This window comes from Microcaecilia unicolor, chromosome 1 (assembly GCF_901765095.1).
Source record: "Microcaecilia unicolor chromosome 1, aMicUni1.1, whole genome shotgun sequence".
NCBI lineage: Eukaryota > Metazoa > Chordata > Amphibia > Gymnophiona > Siphonopidae > Microcaecilia > Microcaecilia unicolor.
The window spans coordinates 182,652,430-182,673,303 of record NC_044031.1 but is presented as its reverse complement, the minus strand read 5'-3'; the positions used below and the strand labels follow the sequence as shown (position 1 = coordinate 182,673,303).

Below are 20,874 nucleotides of genomic sequence, written 5' to 3'. Positions count from 1 at the left end.
AGTATGATTGTATACGGTTTATGGGCATTGAGGCTCGATATAACTTCTGCAGTCAAATTGGGGCAGTCTGGATTTACTGAACGGTAAGAGTTAGGTGCTGAACGCAGCATTGAAGAGGTGGGCTTTAAGCAAAGACTTGAAGATGGGCAGGGAGGGGGCTTGGCGTAAGGGCTCAGGAAGGTTGTTCCAAGCATAGGGTGAGGCGAGGCAGAAGGAGCGGAGCCTGGAGTTGGCGGTGGTGGAGAAGGGTACTGAGAGGAGGGATTTGTCCTGTGAACGGAGATTTCGGGTGGGAACGTAAGGGGAGATGAGGGTAGAGAGGTAGTGAGGGGCGGCAGACTGAGTGCATTTGTAGGTAAGAAGGAGAAGCTTGAATTGAATGCGGTATCTGATAGGAAGCCAGTGAAGTGACCTGAGGAGAGGGGTGATATGAGTATATCGGTTCTGGAAGACTATAAGACGTGCAGCAGAGTTCTGAACAGATTGAAGGGGGGATAGATGGCAAAGTGGGAGGCCAGTGAGGAGTAAGTTGCAGTAGTCAAGGCGAGAGGTAATGACAGCGTGGACGAGAGTTCGGGTGGTGTGTTCAGAGAGGAAAGGGCGAATTTTGCTGATGTTAAAGAGGAAGAAGCAGTCACAAAAAAGAGGGAAATCAGCATACAAAAACAACCAGACAAACAAAAAAAGCAAACACTGGGCCTTCAGGATTGGGAAAAATGTAATCCTTTATTACAATGAAGACCCGACACGGGCCGTGCTTCGGCATACAAATGCCTGCATCAGGGGTCTTTCTGCAGCGAGGGTTGGGACAGCTAAATCTGTTCACGGGAAAGTGCACTAATTTTCACCACCGAGGGCGGGGCGCAGGATGAATTGTGTCAGGTCTTCATTGTAATAAAAGATTACATTTTTCCCAATCCTGAAGGCCCAGTGTTTGCTTTTTTTGTATTTTTAAAGAGGAAGAAGCGACAGGTCTTGGCTATCTGCTGGATATGCGCAGAGAAGGAGAGGGAGGAGTCAAAGATGACTCTGAGGTTGCGGGCAGATGAGACGGGGAGGATGAGGGTGTTATCAACTGAGATAGAAAGTGGAGGAAGAAGTGGGCTTTGGTGGAAAGACGATGAGCTCGGTCTTGGACATGTTCAGTTTCAGGTGGCGGTTGGACATCCAGGCAGCAATGTCGGATAAGCAGGCTGATACCTTTGCCTGGGTCTCCGCGGTGATGTCTGGTGTGGAGAGATACAGCTGGATGTCATCAGCATAGAGATGATACTGGAAACCATGAGATGAGATCAGGGAGCCCAGGGAAGAGGTGTAGATTGAGAAGAGAAGGGGTCCAAGGACAGATCCCTGGGGAACACCAACAGATAGCGGGATGGGGGTGGAGGAAGATCCATGAGAGTGAACCTTGAAGGTGCGGTGGGAGAGATAGGAGGAGAACCAGGAGAGGACAGAGCCCTGGAACCCAAATGAGGACAGTGTGGCAAGGAGTAAGTCATGATTGACCGTGTCAAAAGTGGCTGTCTGAAGGGGCTTGTCCGCTCCACATAGAAGGCCCAATGTTCTCTTGCAGTCCAAGGTGTGCAACTGACGTTCAGCAGGGCGGGTATGAGGACGGGGAAAGAATGTTGGCAAAACAATTGACTGGTTCAGATGGAACTCCGACACCACCTTCGGCAAGAACTTAGGGTGCGTACGGAGGACTACTCTGTTATGATGAAACTTAGTATAAGGAGCATGAGCTACCAAGGCTTGAAGCTCACTGACTCTACAAGCTGAAGTAAAAGCCACCAAGAAAATGACCTTCCAGGTCAAATACTTCAGATGGCAGGAATTCAGTGGCTCAAAAGGAGGTTTCATCAGCTGGGTGAGAACGACATTGAGATCCCATGACACTGGTGGAGGTTTGACAGGGGGCTTTGACAAAAGCAAACCTTTCCTGAAGCGAACAACTAAAGGCTGACCAGAGAAAGGCTTACACTCTACACGATAATGAAAAGCACTAATTGCACTAAGATGAACTCTTACGGAGTTGGTGTTGAGACCAGACTCTGATAAGTGTAGAAAGTATTCAAGCAGGGTCTGTGTAGGACAACAGCGAGGATCTAGGGCCTTGCTGTCACACCAGACGGCAAACCTCCTCCATTTATAAGAGTAACACCTCTTCGTGGAATCTTTCCTGGAAGCAAGCAAAACTCGGGAGACACCCTCAGAAAGACCCAAGCAGGCGAAGTCTACGCTCTCAACATCCAGGCCGTGAGAGCCAGAGACTGGAGGTTGGGATGCAGAAGCGCCTCCTCATTCTGAGTTATGAGGGTTGGAAAGCAATCTCCAAGGTTCTTCCGAGGACAACTGCAGAAGAGGAAACCAGATCTGACGGGGCCAGAAAGGCGCAATTAGAATCATGGTTCTGCGGTCTTGTTTGAGTTTCAGCAAAGTCTTCCCCACCAGAGGTATGGGAGGATATGCATACAGAAGGCCCTTCCCCCAGTGAAGGAGAAAAGCATCTGATGCTAGTCTGTCGTGGGCCTGAAGTCTGGAACAGAACTGAGGGACCTTGTGATTGAGCTGAGTGGCAAAAAGATCCACCAAGGGGGTGCCCCACGCTTGGAAGATCTTGCGTACCATGCCCGAGTTGAGCGACCACTCGTGAGGTTGCATGTTACTGCTCAATCTGTCGGCCAGACTGTTGTTTACGCCTGCCAGATATGTGGCTTGGAGAAGTATGCTGTGAGCGCGAGCCTATAGCCACATCTGGACGGCCCCCCGACACAGGGGGCGAGATCCAGTGCCCCCCTGCTTGTTGATGTGGTACATGGCAACCTGATTGTCTGTCCGAATTTGAATAATTTGATTGGACAGCTGATCTCTGAAAGCCTTTAGAGCGTTCCAGACCGTTCGCAACTCCAGAAGATTGATCTGAAGACCCGATTCCTGGAGGGACCAAGCTCCCTGGGTGTGAAGCCCATCTACATGTGCTCCCCACCCCAGGAGGGATGCATCCGTTGTCAGCACTTTTTGCAGCTGAGGAATTTGAAAAGGACATCCCAAGGTCAAATTGGATCGAATTGTCTACCACCTAAGGGAATTGTGAAAATCGGTGGACAGCTGGATCACTTCCTCTAGATTCCCTGCAGCTTGATACCACTGGGAAGCTAGGGTCCATTGAGCCGTTCTCATATAAAGACGAACCATGGGAGTCACATGAACTGTGGAGGCCATATGGCCTAGGAGTCTCAACATCTGCTAAGCTGTGATCTGCTGAGACGCTCTGGCCATGGAAATGAGACAGAAGGTTGTCTGCCCTCGCCTCGGGGAGATAGGCATGAGCCGTCTGTGAGTCCTGCAGAGCTCCTATGAATTCTAGTGTTTGAACTGGAAGAAGATGGGACTTTGGGTAATTTATAACAAAACCTAGTAGCTCCAGGAGTTGAATAGTCATATGCATGGACTGTAGCGCTCCTGTCTCTGAGGCGTTCTTCACCAGCCAATCATCGAGGTAAGGGAACACATGCACTCCCAGTCTGCGTAGCAACACTGCAACCACCACTAGGCATTTTATAAACACCCTGGGCTCAGACGCGAGACCAAAGGGCAGCACACAATACTGGAAGTGCTGTGTTCCCAGACGAAATCGAAGATACTTCCTGTGAGCGGGAAGTATCGGGATGTGTGTATAAGCATCCTTTGAAGTCCAGAGAGCATAGCCAATTGTTTTCCTGAATCATGGGAAGAAGGGTGCCCAGGGAAAGCATCCTGAACTTTTCTCGGACCAGGAATTTGTTCAGGGCCCTTAGGTCTAGGATGGGATGCATCCCCCCTGTTTTCTTTTGCACAAGGAAGTACCTGGAATAGAATCCCAACCCTTCTTGCCCAGGTGGCATGGGCTCGACCGCATTGGCCTGCCTGTGCTGGAAGCTGAAGGACTGAGCTCCCGGTGAGCAATTTGGAGGTCTGGAGATCAAATTGAGGGAGTACCCTAACCGGACTATTTGAAGAACCCACCGATCGGAGGTTATGAGAGGCCACCTTTGGTGAAAAAATTTTAACCTCGCCCCGACCGGTAGATCGTCCGGCACAGGTACTTTTATAGCGACTATGCTCAGCTGGAGCCAGTCAAAAGCCCGTCCCTTGCTTTTGCTGGGGAGCTGCAGGGGTCTGTCTGGGCGCACGCTGTTGATGTGAACGAGCGCGCTGGGGCTGAGCCTGAGAAGGCTGTCGGGAAGGTGGATTGTACCTACGCTTATTGTAAGCATAGGGAGCATTCCTCCTACCCCTGAAAAAACATCTACCTGTTGAGGTAGATGCTGAAGGCGCCTGGTGGGATAGTTTGTCGAGGGTGGTTTCCCGCTGGTGGAGCTGCTCTACCACCTGCTCGACTTTCTCGCCAAAAATATTATCCCCCCGGCAAGGAACATCCACAAGCCACTGCTGGGCTCGATTGTCCAGGTGAGAGGCACGCAGCCATGAGAGTCTGCGCATCACTATACCTTGAGCAGCGGATCTGGATGTAACATCAAAAGTATCGTAAGCACCCCTGGACAGGAATTTATGACACACATTCAGCTGCCTGACCACCTCCTGAAAAGGCCTGGCGTGCTCCGGAGGGAGCTTATCCACCAAGTCTGCCAGTTCCTTCATGTGGATGCTCATGTAGAGCTGGTATGACTGAATCTTGGACATGAGCATAGAGGACTGATAGCCTTCCTCTCAAAAGAGTCCAGGGTTCTAGATTCTGTAGAACTCCCGGCTCTCTCTTTTTTTTTTGTTACATTTGTACCCTGCACTTTCCCACTCATGGCAGGCTCAATGCGGCTTACGTGGGGCAATGGAGGGTTAGGTCACTTGCCAAGAGTCACAATGAGCTGCCTGTGCCTGAATTGAACTCAGTTCCTCAGTTCCCCAGGACCAAAGTCCACCACCCTAACCATTAGGCCACTCCTCCACTCCTTGAGAGCGGAATCCACAACCATAAAGTCATGAGGTAATTGCGTCCTCATCAACTCAGGTTCTCCATGAATACGATGTTGGGACTCAGCTTTCTTGGGAATGGTGGGATTAGTTAGTGGTTTCATCCAGTTCCTAAGCAATGTCTCCTTAAGGACATTATGCAAAGGGAAAGTGGATGACTCCCTAGGTGGCGAAGGATAGTCAAGGACCTCGAGCATCTCAGTCCTGGGCTCATCCACAGATACCACAGGGAAGGGAATGCCCACAGACATTTCCTGGACAAATGAAGAGAAAGAAAGACTCTCCGGGACAGAAAGCTTTCTTTCTGGTGAAGGAGTAGGATCAGAGGGAAGACCACAAGACTCCTCAGATGAGAAATATCTGGGATCCTCCTCTTCATCCCAGGAGGCATCCTCCTTGGTGTCGGACAAGAGTTCTCTGACTGCAGTCCGAAACCGGGCCCGTCTCTACTCCGAGGAACCATGACCTCGATGACGACGTCGAGAAGTCGACTCCCGTGCCGGTGGCGATGAAGCTCCCTCCAACCATGTCGGTGGGAAGTCGACCTGGGTGGCAGCCGAGGCCGATGCCACAGGCGGCACCGGTGTCGGGGACCTTATCACAGGCGGAGAGCTGGCAGCCACTACCATCAACGGTACCGAGGGCGCAAGCACCCCCGGTACCGGAGCAGACTGACGCAGCAGCCCTTCCAGGAGCCCTGGAAGAATGGCTCGGATGTGCTCGTCCAGAGTGTCTGTCGGGAAAGGCTGTGGGGCTGGTGCAGGAGTTGGAGCCAGAACCTGCAAAGGGCAAGGAGGCGGTACCGGGCTGTCCAAAGACTGACACCTCCTGAATGGAGGGTGAGCGATCCTCCCGGCGTCGACGCTTCATGGGTGCCAAATCCTTTAACGCCCCGGAGTTCCCAGTACCGTGTCTGGAAGGAAACCAATGACAGTGCTTCTTAGCCTTCGCTCGATGCACATCATCGACACTCCTTGGTACCGACGAGGACGTGGAATCCACACGCCTACTCGGGGTTGGGTCCGAAAGTGGTCGGTCCTGGTGGGCCTGCACAGCAGGAGTCGTCGAGGCAGGTGGAGACCCACTCGATGGCTCACTGCTGCCAGCATCTGGTGGTCTCCGGACAGCCATTACCTGCGCTCCCAATGTCAATGCCATCTCCGGTGCCAATGTCGAAGTCCCGGGCGAAGCTCCAAACAGGTGGTCCCGCTGAGCTTGTCTCGACACCTGTGTCCGCTTTTTCAAGCTAAGACACAACTTACATGTGTCAGGGCGATGGTCGGGCCCAAGGCACTGAAGACACCACGCGTGGGGGTCGGTACCTGAGATCGCCCGGCTGCACTGAGAACACTTTTTTTTTTAAATATAAATTTTATTGAAACCATTACATAATATCCATCCTCCATAACAGAATGCCAAATTTCACATGTTCATAAACTGATAAAAGATACACATCGTCACTTTAACTATTCCCCCTCCTACCACCCTCTATTACCCCCCTCCCACCCCAACCCGTATCATGGAGGTGCAGAGTTCTGTGTTTGTGACTGTTCATAGAGCTGCCATATTTTGTTAAAGGCCCCCAAATGGCCTTTCCGCATTGTTGTCAATTTTGACATTTGATACAAATAATCAACTTTCCGATGTACCATCGTCATCTCTGGACTGTTTTGCTGTTTCCATGCTCTGGCAATTGCTATTTTTGCCGCTGTCAGGTATTGAATTGCCAGTCTATGGTGCGATGCTGCAATAGCTGCTGGTTTAAAGTGAAGAAGACAATTTTCCACTTTATAAGGATATGGCTGTTGAAGAACTTGAATTATTACAGATATCACCCCCTTCCAAAAGTCTTGTATTTTTACACAGTCCCACCAGATGTGCATAAATGTGCCCCTTCCCCCACATGCCCGCCAGCATTCAGCTGAAACTTCCGGGTATATGTGCTGTAGCCTATCTGGCGTATAATACCACCAGTAATACACTTTGAAACCATTTTCAATCATAGATTGCGCGAGGGTCGGCTTGAACAGATACCCATACCCACTCCTCCAAGTCGCCAGCGTGAACGAGCACTGAAGAGCTGCCTCCCATCTGTTAATATAAAATGTTTGAGGGTCTGCTCGCTGTAGCAGGGCTAGATAAAGGCGAGAGACACTACCCCTACTGCACCGAGAACACTTCTTGAAGCCGCTGGGAGTCCTCGATGACATGGACGGAAAATAGCGGCAGCGAAATCAAAATTCTCGATTGTGCCAAAAAGGAGGGCACAAAAATGAGAAACCGTGACGAAAGCAAAAGGAAACTTAACAGGGAAAAACTAAGAAAGGTAAAATTATGTATAATCATACCTGATAATTTTCTTTCCATTAATCATAGCTGATCAATCCATAGACTGGTGGGTTGTGTCCATCTACCAGCAGGTGGAGATAGAGAGCAAACTTTTGCCTCCCTATATGTGGTCATGTGCTGCCAGAAACTCCTCAGTATGTCGATATCAAAGCTCCATCTGCAGGACTCAGCACTTAGAGAATTACACCCACAAAGGGACACTCTGCCCAGCTCACCACCGCCGAAACGGGGGAGGGGAATTAACCCAGCTCATCCCCACACAAGTGGGGGAGGGGAATTAACCCAGCTCATCCCCACACAAGTGGGGGAGGGGAATCCGTCCAGCTCATCCCCGTGGAGCGGGGGAGGGACACCACACCCGCCGATGCGGGGGGATCTGGCTTATCCTGCAACCGCAACCGCGGGAGGAGCTGACTGACCCTAGCACCGCCGAAGCGGGAGGGGTACAAAACTGCCCTACAACCGCACAAAGCGGGAGGGAGTGCCGGCAGAATTTATGTCTCAATCCAGCCCCGTAAAACGGAGGGGAGAGGAATGCAGCAGCTCACTGTAACACAAACTCGTCTCAACTCTTGAAGAATCCAAGTGAAAAAACTTGAACCCGAAGTCTTCCTGAAGTAACTGAAGACTAAACTTGAACCTGAAATGCAACCAGAATAGAAACCATACAGATATCTGGGCGGGGCTATGGATTGATCAGCTATGATTAATGGAAAGAAAATTATCAGGTATGATTATACATAATTTTACCTTCCATATCATCAAGCTGATCAATCCATAGACTGGTGGGATGTACCGAAGCAGTACTCACCCAGGGCGGGACATAGGAATCCCTGAACTCAACACTGAAGCTCCACACCGGGCCTCCGCCCGTGCCGCCACAGTCAAGCGGTAATGCTTGGAGAATGTATGGGCCGATGCCCAAGTTGCCGCCTTGCATATCTCTTCCAAGGAGACGGACCCGGCCTCTGCCATCGAGGCCGCCTGAGCTCTAGTGGAGTGAGCCTTCAGCTGGATAGGCGGCACCTTCCCCGCGGCCACATAAGCCGCGGCAATAACTTCCTTGACCCATCTTGCCACTGGAGGCTTAGCAGCCTGCAGACCCTTACGAGGACCTGCCAACAGGACAAACAGATGATCCGATTTCCGGAAATCATTGGTCACTTCCAAGTATCTGATTATGACTCGTCTCACATCCAGATATTTAAGAGCAGAGTACTCCTCTGGGTAGTCCTCCCTACGAAAGGAAGGGAGACAGAGCTGCTGATTCACATGGAAGCGAGAAACAATCTTGGGCAGGAAGGAAGGCACTGTGCGAATAGTCACTCCTGCCTCAGTGAACTGCAGAAAAGACTCTCGACATGAGAGTGCCTGGAGCTCGGAAACTCTTCTGGCTGAAGTGATAGCCACCAAAAAGACTGCTTTCAACGTCAGGTCTTTCAGAGATGCCCTCAGCAAGGGTTCAAAAGGCGGCTTCTGTAATGCTCTGAGCACCAGGTTAAAATTCCACACAGGCACCATTGAGTGCAGAGGAGGGCGCAGGTGCTTAACTCCCTTGAGAAAACGCACCACATCTGGCTACGAAGCCAGGGAAGCACCCTTCAGGCGGCCCCTGAAGCAAGCCAGGGCTGCTACCTGGACTTAAAGGGAACTGAGCGACAGGCCTTTCTCCAGACCTTCTTGCAGGAATGCCAACACTGAAGAAATTGGAGCAGTGAATGAAGAAAATGAGCCTGCTTCGCCACGCTGCAAAGGTACGCCAAACCCTGGCGTAAGCAGTAAAAGTAGAGCGCTTCCTCGCTCTCAGCATAGTGGCGATGACCTTGTCTGAGAAGTCCTTCTTCCTCAGACGCTGCCGCTCAATAGCCAGGCCGTAAGCCCAAAGGGGGAGGGATCCTCCATCACCACGGGACCCTGATGTAACAGACCCTGCTCCACTGGCAGCCCCACCAGGATTATCCGGCCCGGATGCTTTGCCAATCGGTCTAGCACCCTGCCCAACATGGGCCAGGGCGGGAACACATAGAGAAGCTCTTGTGTTGGCCACTGTTAGAGGAGAGCATCTACTCCCAGAGATCGATGGTCCCGTCCTCTGCTGAAAAAGCGTGGCACTTGGCAACTGGCCGATGACGCCAATAGATCTAGGCTCGGCTGGCCCCAGCGCTTCGTGATATCCAAGAACGCCTGAGCCGATAACTGCCACTCTCCGGGATCCAAGGTATGGCTACTGAGAAGTCCGCCTTGACATTCATGACTCCGGCAATGTGGGCTGCTGACAGCTGCTCCAGGCTCGCCACCACCCACTGGCATAGATTCATGGCTGCCTTGGCTAGAGGGGCGCTCTTGGTACCTCCCTGGCGGTTGACATAGACCACAGCCGTGGCATTGTCCAACGGGGCCCGTACTGGCTTCAACGCCAGTACCGGGATGAACTCCAAAAACGCCAACCGAATGGCTCTGAGTTCCAGGAGGTTGATAGACCACTTTGCCTCTGCAGGAGACCAGAGCACCTGCGCTGTCCTTCCCAAGAAGTGGGCTCCCCAGCCCGACAAAGAGGCGTCCGTCATGATGACAATCCACTCCGGGGTCACCAGAGGCATTCCTGCAGACAACTTGTCTGTCTGCGTCCACCAGCTCAGCGCCTTGCGCACTGCTGGGTCCAAGGGAAGGCGCACAGCATAATCCTCCGACATCGGAGTCCAGCGCAGCAGCAGAGATTGTCGAAGTGGTCTCATATGAGCCCTGGCCCAGGGCACTACATCCATCGTGGCCGACATAGAGCCCAACAGCTGCACATAGTCCCAAGTCCGAATAGGAGAGGCTACTAGGAACTAGTCCACCTGAGCCTGAAGCTTGACAATCCAATTGTCTGGCAGGAACACTCTGCCCACTTGGGTGTCGAATCGAACTCCCAGATGCTCCAGGGACTGAGTCGGGCGCAGCTGGCTTTTCTCCCAGTTGATGATCCACCTCAGGGAGCTCGAAAGAGCAACCACCCGGTTCACAGCTTTGCCGCACTCTGCATAAGAGGGGCTTGGATCAACCAGTCGTCCAGATAAGAATGGACTTGAACTCCTTCCTTCCACAGGAAGGCCGCGATGACCACCATTACTTTGGAGAAGGTCCGCGGAGCAGTAGCCAACCCGAACGGGAGGGCTCTGAACTGGAAGTGTCGGCCAGTACTGCAAAACGCAAAAAGCGTTGATGAGGAGGCCAGATGGGAATATGCAAGTACACGTCCTTGAAGTCCAAGGATGCCAGGAACTCTCCTGCCTTCACTGCCGCTATAACAGAGCGGAGGGTCTCCATGCGAAAGTGCCGAACTTTCAAGGCCCAATGGACCCCTTGAGGTCGAGGATAGGCCGTACAGAACCTCCTTTCTTTGGAATCACAAAGAAAAAGGAGTAACGTCCCTTGCCAGGCTGATTCTCTGGCACCGGAACGACCGCCCCCAGGCGGAACAGATTGTCCAAGGTCTGCTGCACTGCCACAGCTTTGACCGGAGACTTGCAGGGAGAGAGTACAAACCCGTCTTTTAAGGGTCGGCAGAACTCTAGCTTGTAGCCGTCTCTGATGACTTCCAGCACTCAAGCGTCTGAAGTTATTGTGGTACACTCGCCCATAAACGAGGACAGCCGTCCTCCAATCTGCACTGAGGCGTGGACCAAGGCCCCGTCATTGGGTACGAGACCCTGGGGGAGGACCGGAGGGAGCACCTCCGGGACGGCGGTCTCTGCGAAAGGAATGCTGCTTGGGGGAGAAGTTCCTCTTGAAGGAAGAGAGGGCAGAGGAGCCCGACCTGCCCGGGCGGTACCGACGGGCTTCCTGAGCCCGTCCTCTGGAGGTACCAGGGCGAGTACTAGCCCGAGCCCTGACCCCTGGTAACTTCTTGCCCTTAGACGTGCCGAGATCGGTCACGATTTTGTCCAGCTCGACCCCAAAGAGCAGCTTGCCTTTAAAAGGCAATCTAGCCAGGCGGGATTTAGAGGCATGGTCAGCAGACCAATGTTTCAGCCAAAGCCACCGCCGCGCAGAGATTGTCTGAGCCATGCCTTTAGCTGAGGCTCTCAAGACATCATACAGCAAGTCTGCCAAATAGGCTAAGCCCGATTCCAGGGCCGGCCAATCAGCCCTCAAGGAATGATCCGAGGGGGAAGCCCGCTGCACCATAGTCAGGCACGCCCTGGCCACATAGGAGCCGCAAACTGAGGCCTGCAAACTTAAAGCAGCCGCCTCAAAGGACGACCTTAAGGCCGCCTCCAATCCTCTGTCTTGGGCGTCCTTTAGGGCCGTGCCACCTTCCACTGGTAACGCCGTTTTCTTAGTCACCGCAGTGATTAAAGAATCCACGGTAGCTCATACACTCAACGGCCCAGCTGTCCTCTGAAGTTCAGTTTTTGTTCACTTGAAATTTCCTCTCTGCATTGCAGTTGCCTTAACAGAGGAAGGGGACAATGGGGGGTCAGCCGCCGATGACCAGCGTTTTGTCCCCTGTGCAGCAAGTGTGGGACCGCTGTATGACGAGCTGCCCATAGATGACTGGGTTGATGAGTCCTTTGATTAGCGCCAACGAAGGAGCGTCGATGCTCTTGGACCTGGAAACAACTTCATCGCTCAAAATCATTTAACCACCATGCCCAAAGGGGTGGAGGAGTGAGTCAGGAGTGTATGCTGAAACGGAAGTCGTTTACAGCTGAACCCGTGTCGGCGGTGCTACTTCTAAACCCTTAAGAGTTATCAGCTTGGAGTTTTTGGCTCCCGTGGAGGTTGCATTGAATGTCATCTGGAGGGTGCTCCAGGACCTGACGGTGGTAGAGAATGACTTTGCTTCAGATATAGTCTTGTTAATGAGCCACATGGATAATCTAATCGAATCATTTGAGAATATACAGCAAATGAAGTTCTACTGAAGTAGGAAACGGTTAAGATTTGAAAATGTTAATAAGACCAGAAAAAAATTGAACAAAATGAATATTGTTGTAGATGATTAATATCGAGATTGTTGTTTTCCCAGACTTCCAGGTATGACTCCTAATGTTTTTTTTTCCACTGAAATGATTCCTCTTAATATATTAATTCAAAAGGAGTGAAGCCTGTGAAACTGGGATTACTTTAATCAGCGGGAATTGGATTGAAGATTCAAGGGTTTGTATTGTTAAACAATTTCTGGTTTTAAAAGGGAAAAAAAATGAAATCAGGTGTATTACTTTCACTAATATTGGACAATAAGTATGTTTCCAATGAAATTGATGGACTATGCACCGTTATGGTCTTGAAGAAACCAACCAGATGATCAATGTGGAAAAATGATTTAGATAAATAATAACTGGGGATAATCAGGTTAATACCACGTTTTCTTTGTTTGCTGTTGCTTAAATTGATCTCCTTGTCTTGTTTCACTCTCCCTATTTATTTTGTGGTCTAAGAAAGAGAAAGATTGTACAAAATCCATTTATCTTGTTGAGATTGTTTTCTTCAAATATTGTTTTATGTTTAAATCATTTTTATTAAGTTTCAAAGTAAACAAGGCATGTCATGAGGAAGTTCCTGTCAAAACATTCCCATACAGGTGTGAAAGATCTCCCCAGCATACTTTCCTGTCCAGCCCCTCTAAACATTCCAACATCCTCCCTCCCCTCCCCCCCCCCCCCCCCCCCCAAAAAAAAAAACAAAGTTATGTGCAAGGAGTCTGAGTCTCAGGGCCTGGTCATCAGTGCTCTCAGTTCAGTATTCTGCTTCTCGCCGCGGGCTGGAGTGTATCCCAGAAGTTCGCCCAGGTTTTCTCTAGGCTTCTGCCCTCCCTAGAGGCAAAGTCCGTGACTCCACATCTTTCCAGTTTTAACAGCTCAATCATCTGTATCCTCCAGGCGCTTACCGATGGGGTTGCTGTTTCTCGCCAATTCAGAAGTATGGTCTTTTTCCCAATCAACACTGCTCGCCTTAGGAAGGAGGTGAGTCCCGGAATTTTTGAAGTTGACTCTTTATAAACTCCAAAGAGCAGTAGCGGGTTTTTCTGGATGGCATGCCCCCAGTACCTTCGTACCTCACCCAGCATGCGGGACCAAAACTCCACCACGCTAGGGCAGTGCCAGAACATGTGTCCAAGCGTGGCATCTGGATGTCCACACCTGGGGCAATCCCCGGAGTCACTGAACCCCGCCTTCCTCGCTCTTGATGGGGAAATGTATAACCTCATTGCAAATTTGTACTGTAACTCCCAATGGCGTGAGTAGATTGCACCCCTCTGGGCTGATCTGAGGAAATCTCTAAATATCTCCGGTGTTATTTCGGACTCCAGGTCTCTGGCCCAGATCCGTGCTCTGCCAACATAGTCAATATCCTCTGTAGAGTCCTGGAGGTATCTGTGGTGGTATCGGAGGGGTACTGGATTTTGAGCTCCAAGAGTCATAGCCGTGTTTAGGGTGTCTTGCACATCCTCACTGAGGTTGCTCCAGCCCAGGGCTGTCAGGTAATGTTGTGCTTGGAGATATGCAAAGTGGTCTGTCTGAGTCAACTGGTGCTCTCGTTTCAGCTCTACAAAGGGGCGTATTTTCCCCTCTTCAGTCAAAAGTTGGTGGACATAATATATTCCTTTGTCCCTCCAGCGTTTAAAGGTCACCGAGGAGGAGCCCTCCGGGAAGTCCGGGTTATGGTGTAATGGTAGTAGAGGGGTCGCCCTCCAGTCAAAATGATGTCTCCTGCAGAGCCACCTCCACGCCGCCCGTGCTGATGTCACGATTGGGTTGTTTCGTACTCTGACAGTTGTCTCCCTACCAGGTGCATGCAGCAACCAGCTTAAGTGTGCCTTTGGGGAGAGTGACATCTCCAGTCGTGTATTAGAAAAATCATTCTGTCCCGTTAGCCAGTCTCGTATGTGCCTCATTGAGCACGCCACTGTAAGATACCTAATGTTTAACAGCCCCATCCCGCCATGGGCTCTTGGCTTCTGTATGATGTGTAGTGGGAGTCTGGGTTTCTTCCCCTGCCACAAAAAGGTCTGTGTGGCGCTATTTAACTCCCTCTCCTCCCTCCGCCTCATGTATAAGGGCAACATCTGAAACGTGTATAGCCACTTGGGGACTATCATCATATTAAAAAGTCCAATACGGCCTGATAAGGACAGAGGGAGTGCCCCCCACAGTTGCAATGTGCGCTTTGTCTTTGCGAGCAGCGGTAGGACATTCCTGTCATAAAGCTGCCCCTTATCTGAGGGAATCACCACCCCGAGGTAATGAACCTGCCCCTCCGCCCACTGTAACGGGAATGGTCCCCCCCAGCTCCGCCGCAGCTCTGGGTCTAGTGGCATCGCCAATGATTTTGTTAAATTTAGTTGAAAGCCAGATAATGTGCCGTAGGCTTCTATGGTGTGGAGGAGCTGACCCAGCGAAGACCTGGGCTGACCTAACAAAAGCATCAGGTCATCCGCGTACGCCAGCACCTTTAACTCGTTCCCATGTATGCGTATCCCTTGTATTTGTTTGTGTGCGCGCAACTCGCACAGTAGAGGTTCTAAGGTCAACAGAAATAATAGTGGGGACAAGGGACATCCCTGTCGTGTTCCTTTTTGAACATCAAAGCTCTCCGTTCGAACCCCATTGACTAGCACCATGGCCCGCACCCCCGTGTAAAGAGTCGATATGGCCTGTAGATACCATCCATCTAATCCCACCCATTTTAAGGTTTCAAAAAGAAAGGGCCACAGCACACGATCGAATGCGCGCTCCGCGTCTAGGCTCACCAGCAACCCTGGTGCGGGCGTGTCATCTTCTGTGAAGGTGGCCAACAACGTTTTGCGTACATTAATTACCGACTGGCGCCCCCTGACAAATCCAGCCTGCTCCTCCTGCACCACTTGTGGCAGTATTGGGGCCAGCCTGTCCGCCAGAATTCTTGCTAACAATTTGGCCTCTACATTAATTAGCGAGATTGGCCGATATGAGCCAGGCATGAGGGGATCTCTATCTTTTTTGGGTATCAAGCTTATGAGGGCCGTATTTGCATGTGTTGGGAACCGCCCCGCCTCCACCACTGCCCCAAAGTAGTCCAACAATGGTCCCGTCACCTGGGGCTTAAGCATTTTGTAAAATTCTCCTGACAGCCCGTCAGGCCCTGGCGCGGAATGTAATTTCAATGTGGCAATAGCCTTGTGTAATTCTTTGGTCTCGATCGGCTTATGTATTTGCGTTAGTTGTTCCGCATTGAGTTTTCCCATTTGAACCCCATCCAGATACTTCTGAATGGTGACTCTTATGTCAGTTGGTTCCTGGGATCCCTTGTATAAGTCCGCAAAGTGCTTGTGGAATACCCGGGCTATCTCCTCTGGCTTAGTAACAATGCCGTTTGCGGGATGTCTTATAGCCGCTATGTAATTTTTCTTGCGCATTCCTTTTACTAATCTCGCTAGCATCCCTCCAGCCTTATCCCCATACTTGTGTAATCTGTACTTCCTGTATAAGAGGGAACGGGTCGTGCGCTCATGGATCAAACTGTTAAGCGCTAATTTCGTGGCCATGAGAGTTTCGTAGTGCGCGGGTGTGGGCCATCTGCTGTACTGGTGTCTGTCTGATCTAAGTTTCCTTTCTAGATCTGTGATGCCTTGTGCTATTTTCCGATTGCGGTTGCATACGAACGCTATCACCCTGCCCCTCAGCACTGCCTTTGCCGCGGACCAGAATAAGGTGGGGTCTTCTAGGTGTTCCTGGTTGTGCGTGTAAAACTCCTCCCAGTTTTCCTGTAAATATTCCCTGAACTCTTTTGAGGGAAATAAATATGATGGGAACCTCCAGCTGTACGGTCCGCTGAAGTAGGCCGTGGGTTCCAGCTCCAGCCACACCAACGAGTGGTCAGAGATCTCCTCTGGACCAATCGTGGCCCCGAGCACTCTCTGAAATAGTTCTTGAGATGTAAATATATAGTCTAGCCGGGACTGGGATCTATGTGCTCTGGATGTGTGTGTGTAGTCTCTTTCCCCTTCGTGAAGTAGTCTCCAGGGGTCGAGCAATCCCAACCTCTGGCAAAACATTTCTATTAATGAGGGGGTGCTATGTGTGTTTCTGGGTACCGACGTGGATCTGTCCAGCACCGGATCCATTACTTGGTTCATGTCTCCCGCTATCACCATAGGCAGGTGTGCATGCGTTTGGCATTGTGTTAGGAGCTGGGCATAGAATCCACCTGCAGCTGTGTGAGGGCCATACACTGACACCAGCAAGATCTCTGTCCCTTGCACATTTATTCTGATTCCCACAAATCTGCCCTCATTATCTTTAAATGCTAACTTGGCCGTACTCATTAATGCTTTATGTATGAGAATTGCTGTCCCGCTGCGTCTGCCAGTGGCTGGTGAGTAAAACACCTCTCCTACCCATCCCCGCTTTAGCTTCTCATGTTCTTCCCCAGACAGTCTGGTCTCCTGCAGGCATGCAATTCCTACTCGATGGCGTCTAAGAGCAGCCAGAATCTTTGTTCTTTTAACTGGGGAAGTGATGCCACCAACATTCCAGGAGATCAGGCGTGTCTTGTTACTCATACTGGAACCCCCTAAGACGTCCGCCCCGATATTCCAGTTTACTATGGCTCCCGGGGTTCCCAGCCACACCCCAGGGGCTCCGGACAGGTCCCCTCCTCCACCACCTCCATCTTTTACATGCTGTTTTCACGCCCTCGCCTAATGTACCAGGCTCCCTGTTAACCCGACTCCCCGATTCAGACGTCAATTGGTAGTGCCCCCCCTTTCCTTTATATAACCCTTCCCTGCCCTCCCTGCCCCCCTGTCTCATCCCCAACAAACTCTTCACTAAACCCTTGCCCAAAAACACACCTGAGTAAATCTGTGGGAGCCTCTGCCATGCTCGAGGCCCACCACCCCATTTCTTTCCAGTGTTAGTTGCTTCTGTTTTGTTGCTCCTGATTGCGCGTTTGGCTTTCAGTGCCTGAAGTAGAGGTCTATGTCCATCTGCTTTCACTCCGCCGTGTGATCCTCACTTTGTTGCTGTTGTTGCTGCTCCAGCTTGGTTATGAAATCTTGAGCTGTGATCACAGAGTCATAGGTCTGCCACTTGCCGTTGTGGCGTATTTTTAGTACCGCTGGGTAAATAAGCATAAATTGAGTTTGCATGTCATGCAGTCGGCGACACAGCGGGGTGAATCTTTTCCTGCGTTCCTGCAGTGAGGCTGAGAAGTCCTGGAAAATGCGGATGAGCTTTCCATCGTAAGTTGTATTATCTCGTTTGAGCCGATAGCCCCTCAAGATTTCCATCATGTGTATGTAATTGTGGATCTTTATGATCACGGGGCGCGGGGTCTGTCGGCCATCTTGGACGCGGCCCAGCCGATGTACCCGTTCCAGGCAGAGGGCCCCAGCGTGATCTGACAACGCGAACTCTGTAGTCAGCCATTTTTCAACTACCGTGGCCAGCACTGAATCCCCCACGGACTCTGGGATTCCGATGAGTCTAAGGTTGCTGCGGCGTGCTCTATTTTCAAGTTCGTCAACTTTGTCTGTTAGAGCGCCTACCGTCTTTTGCAGTTTGTCGATCTGTGCCGGTATGGGCTGGTGTGCGTCTTCTAGTTCGGATACTCTCCGCTCTAGTTCTCCCGTTCTCTGCGTCGTCTCTGCCAGTGTAGTTTCAAATCCTGCCAGCTGGGTAGAGAGTTTTTCCAATCGCGGTTCCAAAGCCTGGGTCAGTAGTCTCTCGAAGCGCGGCTCCAGCGCTTGGGCGACCGCCGTTGTGAGTTGCGCTAATTGCCCGCTGAGAAACTCTGGCCGCCTGATGGCGAGGCCTTCGCCTCACCCGCCTCCGCCGTCCGTTGTTTTTCTTTCTCTCTTTTGGCGTTCCGCGCCGGCAGGACTTTAGGTGTTGATTCTACGTACTTATCCATGATCCCCTGGAGGAATTGCAGCGTAAATAGGTCACTGATGGCGTAATTTCGGAGTTTTTAGGCAATTTGGAGCGGAGGGCCTCGGAGAGCAAACGACGTACGTCCTTCCTCTCTCAGTGCATCACGTGACTCTCAAATATTGTTTTAATGTACAATCATCTCTGTTTTACTGTTTTGCAAGTGATCCTTGTAAAATGAAAAAATTATAAATAAATGATTTAAAAAAAAAAAAAAAAGAATCCACGGTAGGCCACAGAAAGGCCTCACGTTCACCTTCAGGCAAAGGATAGCGGCGGGACATAGCCCTAGCCACTTTAAGGCTCGCTTCCGGGACATCCCATTGAGCCGAAATTAAGGAGTGCATGGCATCATGCATGTGGAAGGTTCTAGGCGGGCGCTTCGTCCCCAGCATAATGGCAGAGCCAACAGGGGCTGAGGGAGAGACGTCCTCCGGAGAGGAAATCTTCAAAATGCCCATGGCCTGCACTAACAGGTTGGGCAAATCCTCTGAGTTAAAGAGCCGCTGCCGAGGGGTCATCCGCTCCATCCGAGCGGGGATCCGTCTCCTCCAAGGAATCCGCAAAGGACCGTTGGGAGACCTCAGACACGCTGCCCTCATCTACATCGGAGGAGACAAAGTCCTCCAAGGCCTGGGAATCAACCCGAGGGCGTTTACCTCTGGGAACCTCAACCTCTTTACCAGACGAGGGAGCAGGGGCAGCGTTTTGCATGAGGAAAGCCTGATGCAGCAGCAAAACAAACTCGGGGGAGAAACCCCCCAGACTGTGTACTTCCGCAGCCTGGGCAACAGCCCTAGACGCACCCTCAACCGGCGCTCGCAAGAGCGGGAGAGAGACATGCTGCGCATCCAAAATGGCGTCCGGCGCGACACTCCGCGAAGGAGCCGCGCGGGAAGAACGGCGTTTAACTTTAGCCGCTTTGTGCCGTCGCCCAAATTAAGGGCGTTCATGGCATTAATGTCTCCAACCTCAAGGGCGGCCCACGAAGAAGCCGTCCGAGCCGCGTGGCCGGCCAAGATGGCGGAGGCGAGGAGCGGGGGATGGGCGTTTATGGCGGGAAAAACCGCCACGCCGGAGGAAGGACCGGGACCATTCATCGGTCATGAAACTGTCACCCAACAAGGGCGAATCAGGCTGTAAGACCCCCGCATCCCCTCTAGAAGCGCTCAAGCGATCCGGGGAGCGACCCTTTGCGCCCTCGCCCTCCGACGCCATATGCCACGAGGAGAAGAATCGGGGAACCCCCTGCCCGCTATAAAAAGGTAAAAATTACCTGCTGTCCGCTCCGAGCTGTAACGAACTGGTGTCCCAGTGAGTAGCTGCAATGAACGTTTAAATAAACGTCGAAATAAACGCCTTTAAGGACGTTTAAAAATTTTTTTTTTTTTTTTTTTTAAACGGAGCCAGCGGGAGGGGGGAGAAAAGGAGGGACCTGGTACCACCAGGTTTGCACTTGCTCAAAAGAGCCCTCAACCCCAGGCACTCAACAAAACCTAAAAATTAGGCTTGGAGGCCTAGCCAGAGCTGCTGCTGTGTGTGACCACCACCTGCTGAGATAGAGAACATACTGGGGAGTTTCCGGCAGCACATGACCACATATAGGGAGGCAAAAGTTTGCTCTCTATCTCCACCTGCTGGTAGATGGACACAACCCACCAGTCTATGGATTGATCAGCTTGATGATATGGAATAAAGGATTTTTTTTTAAAGGGAAAAAGGAACAGGACTGTAGAAGACTATATAGAACGCGAAAAAAACGTGAAACCGAAGGCTCTTTTCATGGGCAAAACCAGAGATAGACCGCAAGCAGTCTATCCTTCACCGCGGAAAGAGAAAAACTGATTGGGATCGCGCAACGGGCGGGAAGATCGGTGCGCATGTTCGAAGGCTCTAGCAAGCTTTTGTTGCTAGGAAGATTTCCGTTCGTGGGGGCTGCCGTGGACGTCACCCAGTCAGTCGTGACAACAAGCAGCCTGCTTGTCCTCAAAGAATAGTTGGTAGACTTATGGTCTGGCCCCAAATAAGGGATACACCAGGAATGGGTGTCAGCTGAAGAGATGGTCCGATTGCATGAAGCACAGCGCTTGAAGCCACTGAGAACCTTCAATGACAAAGAAGGGAAAACAGCTGTGGCCAAATCAAATGACTCTACAGTGATACAAAAAGGCGCAAATCACTGAAAAAATAAAGAGAAAGAATCACGGCCGATATTTAGGCCTAAGAGGGCCTCGGGAGCCTGAGAAAAATAAAGATAACCTAAAAACCGGGGAAAACAAAACCTTAAGGGAAGGAAGGAAAATATCCCAAAGAGGGAAAAGGTCAATTTAGGGCAAAAATACCCGTGAGGGAAAGCACAATAGCTCAAAAAAGATAAACACATGCAGACACTGTGAGGAGCCACGACCAATGTGTTCTCTCCTCACTGTAGATGAAGGAGACTGATGGTCCCGTGTTTGCATGGTGGGCAGGAAGACATTCCTGCATGCGCAGTGGGAGCGCTGCCACAAGCTCTTAAAGAGATAGTATCCTAAATAGCGTTCCACACTGGGCACCATCACCCACATGTGAGAATCCACTGGCCTGCCTGTCCTTGGAGAAAACTGTGTACAGTACTTTTAGCGACATGTTAGCAGTTACCATAAGTAACTGTCAG

At 51.2% G+C, this 20,874-nt stretch overlaps 1 protein-coding gene across 1 annotated transcript in view; it reads right to left on the bottom strand.

Moving 5' to 3' along the window:
* XPNPEP3 (X-prolyl aminopeptidase 3) overlaps positions 1-20,874 on the bottom strand; it is a 231,135-nt gene that overhangs the window by 13,718 nt on the left and 196,543 nt on the right. The window lies entirely within an intron of this gene.